We start from the raw sequence: 4,998 nt of genomic DNA, 5'->3' as shown, positions 1-4,998 counted from the left end.
GGGAAGACCGAGAAGCAAAAAAAACAAGGACGATGAACGGGAAAGAGGAATGAGGGGCAGACGTGGGTGAAAAGGGGGGGTGGTGGACGGTGAAGGTGGGAGGGCGGCCAAGAAGGAGGTTCTTGACGGGTATCTGCCAAGAACCTTCCAAGAGATGGACGATTCTTGACAAACCTGGGCGGGCTTCCTCGGTGAAGCAGACTTTCCCAGATCGGTGATGCGTCGAAGACGTTTCTGAACCTCAAGCGTCCTCGGAGTGATCTCGACGAAGGGCCCTTCAGTTCTTGGCGGCGACAACTTCTTGAAATCCTTTTTCTCGCTCCGGAGTGATCTCGACGGCGCGATTAAACACGTCTCTCAGAGTGATCTCGACGAAAGAACGTGGGCTCTACACCACGGAGTGATCTCAACGTGGGTGAGGTTAGCCAGGCCTCCTACGCTAATTCCTAAAGTAGGGGAGACACAAGCTTGATAACTTTCAACAAATGACTCCAAAAGGTTCCTTGGGCATGCCATCCCCTTATATAGTGAGGATGGGTGCCAAGTGAACGTGGGAGAGGACGAACCGTCGTGAGACGTGGTTCGGCCTCTCCTTACAATTTTAAATACAAACATAAAGAGTAAAAAGGAAAACGACGAGGACGGGGCCCAACAACACTGGCCCAATCCACAAAACTGAAAATACAGAAAATACAACAAACATGAAATGGACATAAGTAAAAATAGAAGTTCTTACGCTGGGTACTTGAACCCCGGATGGCGCGCGTCGACTCGAGCCGGTCGACGTGGTTGCTGGCGTCCCTTCGTGCCATCGTCCCAATGGTCCTCCATCATCGTCCCCTCGAGCAGAGCAAGTAGCGGTGCCGGCGGGTTGGGAAATGTCGACAACGTGACCTCACCATCCTTGCAGCATAAGTGGAACACTGAGTTTTGCTGACTGAAGCTATGTTTGCATTCTTGTATCCACATCTTTGAGTGGTACGAAGCACATGTTGCATTCATGCCTCCGAGAGAATAAGGTTGAACGTTTGCCACATTGCGGGTAGCTGTAAGGAGTGTCCTCACATTCGTTGATCTTTTCGATCGACGGTACGCAATTCGCTCGGTCAGACGGTTGCCCTCAATAGTAGGCCCAATCATAATCCAGAAGGGTACACCAACCTATTAATAGTAGTAGAGATTAGTAGTAGAGTTAGATGTTTAAAATGAAATACCGAAAATAATGCAGAGGATATAATATTTCATTACTCATACAGTAGAGGTGTAGAAGGGCATATTAAAAATATTTCATAAATTTTACGCCTATTTAGTATATTTTATTCAGAAAAATAGAAATATACCTTCCCGTCATAGTCTCTCTTCTTTAAGAACTCAGGAGCGATATAATAATGCGTCCCAACCGCTGACTTTGGGTGTGAAGGAACAACAAAGACTAAATTAGAAAAAGAGAAATGAACGGATGACTGGGAAACTAAATATACAATGTGAACGACATCAAAACATGGAATTTCAGGAATTGCGTAGCTTCAATCTCGGAGCCAACGACGTAAGAATGTATGGATATCAACTTCTCAATCCAAGATTAGGGATTTATAGATCACGATCAGAATTACAAAACACAATCGGAATTTAGGTTTCCCTAAATCAGAATATCTCAATCACAATCAGAATTTCCAAGCACAATTAAGGGATCACAATCAGATTTTTTGAAGGGCAATCAAAATTTCCAAGCATAATCAGAATTTCTAATGGAAAATCAGAATTTCTAATGGACAATCAGAATTTCTAAGCAAAATCAAAATTTCTTAAGCACAATTTAGGATTTCCAAAATGTATGGATATGAACTTCGCACAATTTAGGGATTTAGGGATCACAATCAGAATTTCCAAGCACAAGCAGAATTCAGGTATCCCTTAATCAGAATTTCTCAATCACAATCAGAATTTCTAAGGACAATTTATGGATCAATATTTAAGATATAAACTTCTCAATCTAAATTTCCAAGCAAAATAATAGGATGGAAACAGGGCATGGGAATCTCAGTCCCTTGAATCGAGCTGTCAAAGTCGTTGAAATAAGCCGTCTATTTGGTCCCCCTCCCTCGCCCTCCATCCAAGATATCGATCGTTTGAATCAAGCCATCCAATTTGTGCAAACTCGCCACCAAGATCTGATTGACGGTGGGGCGAACATCCAGGTTGTGATCGAGAACCATCAGTCCGGCAATTTGTGTGTTCCTAAGGCGTCGCTCGATCAATCTCTTTCTCCATCTTCTCTCTCACTCTCTCTCTTCTTTCTCACTCTTTTTTCAGCCAATGAGAGCCCAGAAGGGTACACCAACTCCTATCATAATAGTATAGATGTATCTTTTTTTCCAATTGATCATTAACCATAGAATTTACGCCAATCTACATAACCATCTTGAACCAATCTATGAGGGAGCCTAAAAGATCGATCTTCTTTATCAATCAAGGGTGTAATGTTCGATCAACATAGGCTATAAAGGAATGGGCTTTAATGTGTCCCCTTTTAAGTTGATGTCTAGGATTGCCCCATGAAAGTCCTTGAATGGAGGCAAGCAAGGTTCTATTCCGCTTATTGCGACCCTAGATCAATTTGATGAACTAAATGCCTTTTTGATCATATCAACCTTCTTGGCCGCCATTAGGATTCAGCCAACCCCATTAAATTAAACGAATCTTTCGATGAATAATAGATTTCATTGGCGAATCAATCAACTTTGAATCAACCATGAACCATCACAGATCTCTGTCTCATGATTGAACCCCAAATTGCAATTTAATTATTAAAAATTTCAATTTGCTCTAATATTTGTAAAATTAAGGACTAATTTTGATTTGATTGAGATTTCGAGGGTGTTTGACAGCTCCACGACATTCCAGATTGTGAATGGCCTTCGACAGTCCATGGACATTCTCAATAGGACGGCGGTCATCGCCTTCCTCTAGCCTGCGCCAGAGACGTACACCCTCTTCGACGACATCATTGTCATCTCTGAAGGCCAAATTGTTTGCCAGGGCCCTCGTGAGGTCGTCGTCGACTTCTGGGCCTCCGTGGGCTTCAAATGCCGCTTAATATGCCCCTGGATCGATTTAACCAACTAAATGCCATATTGATCAGATCGGCCTCTTGGCTGCCATCAGGATCCAGCCAATCCATTAAATCAAATTAATCTTTCGATCAAGAATATCTTTCCTTGACGAATCAAGCAACCCGTAAGAATGAGATTAGGAGACAACCCTAAATAAGATCGGGCCCCGTATGTCGAAGAGGTTCAAATGCACTTGTAGAAGTAAAAAATTAACGATCAGACATACCGATTATCGAAACAAATAAAAGTGTGATGAAAAAAAGGCGAGCTCCAGATCGAGATCGATCAGGAAATGGCCAAACGAATTGAAGAATCAATCAAAACCAAATCCAAAGAAATTGAAGACCTCGTAACGTGCAAAAGCGAATCTCTGCTGCGGCTTCTCTCAATTTCGGAGCCCGAGATGTTGCGGAGAATCCCTATCCCTCTTCCGTGATAAATCCTTCCCAGATCCAGGGGTCAAAATTGTAGATGTCGACTTCGGCATGATGGAAACAGGGCATGTAAATCTCAATCCCTTGAATTGAACCGTCCAAGTCGTAGAATCGAGCCGTCCATCCGGTCCCCCCCCCCCCTTCGCCCTCCATCCAAGATATCGATCTCTTGAATTGAGCCGTCCAGTTTGTGAAAACGTGCCTCCAAGATCTGATCGACAGCGGGGCGAACATCCAGGTTGTGATCGAGAACCATCCGTCGCCCGGGGGGGGAGGGGTTGCTGGAGGCCAGGGGAGGAGGGCCGCGCGGCGGTGGGGAGGGGGCGCAGGAGGCCGGGGAAGGAGGGCAAGGCGACGTCGAGCGATTTTGTGTTCCTAGGGCATCGCTCGATCAATCTCCCTGCTCATCTTCTCTTTCACTCTCTCTCTTTTTTGTCACTTTCTTTTCATAGTAGTATGATTCCTATCATAGTAGTATAGATTTAATTATAATGTATGACGCTTTGTAACAAGGTCTTTGATTAGCCACACATTAGGAGCACCGCCATTGTTGGTTCTATTTACATGAAATACCATTGCTTCTAAATTTAGTCTATGATATGAATATACATTTTAATATGAAATGCCAGAAAGTAACTTATATACTTATGTGAAATCAAAAAATTCAGGAGGTATTGCACATTCAGGTTAAAAAATTTACAAGTTGTAAATAATCTATTCTACGTATATTTATTGAAGTTTAATGGTTTTGTTTAAAAACACGAGTGAATAGTATAAACATAATAAGCTGTAGTCACAATTCTTCTTCCATGACAAAAAATCTATCTGAGAAACCATAATTCACAAAAGATGAAAAACATTTAGTTTTATTTTATTCTGAGATATCTTAATCATAAATATCAGTTTAGTTTGACAATTTATTTTAACTAAATATATTCAAGTTGTACGAAAACCAATTTGAATTGACTTAAAATTAGATATTTATTACAAAGCTACCATTTTTTTGTCATTAATACCAAAATTTCATCCAACCTAATTTTCATTATAACTCAATTATGAGACAAAAAATCCTACATAAAAGAGTTTTAACCAACCTAATATCACCAATTTATATATCTTTAAATTTCTGAAAGAGCAAGGTTATTTTGATCCATGAGTTTTCTGCCAAATTTATTGTTTGGGTGCATTCGTTTTATATTTCTAACTAGTATATAAAAAAGACATAAAAGAAAAGGCAATAATCTGATGTATTTACAACAAGGAGGGAAAAACAAAATAATATGAAATGCAAAAATTAATAAGTTATGATTATTTAATCTATATATGTAATTTTTGAGTTATTAGTTTAGTAAAAAATAATAGATTTATCAATAAAAACACAGATAATGGTATATGTGATTTAATTTTTGGTATTAAAAAAAGTTCACTAAGTACTCTAAAACAGGAGAGAC

The 4,998-nt window shown here is 40.5% G+C and overlaps 1 long non-coding RNA gene across 1 annotated transcript; it reads right to left on the bottom strand.

Annotated features, from left to right (window-relative positions):
* Nucleotides 1-474: 474 nt before the first annotated feature.
* LOC144701838 (uncharacterized) lies at nucleotides 475-4,012 on the bottom strand. Its single transcript, XR_013581111.1, has 3 exons — nucleotides 3,460-4,012; nucleotides 1,341-1,406; nucleotides 475-1,161 (listed from the first exon to the last, which is right to left on the bottom strand). It is a non-coding gene; the product is annotated as an uncharacterized LOC144701838 (long non-coding RNA).
* Nucleotides 4,013-4,998: the final 986 nt, after the last annotated feature.

This window comes from Wolffia australiana, chromosome 4 (genome assembly GCF_029677425.1).
Source record: "Wolffia australiana isolate 7733 chromosome 4, ASM2967742v1".
NCBI lineage: Eukaryota > Viridiplantae > Streptophyta > Magnoliopsida > Alismatales > Araceae > Wolffia > Wolffia australiana.
This window is presented reverse-complemented; position numbering and strand designations above follow the sequence as displayed.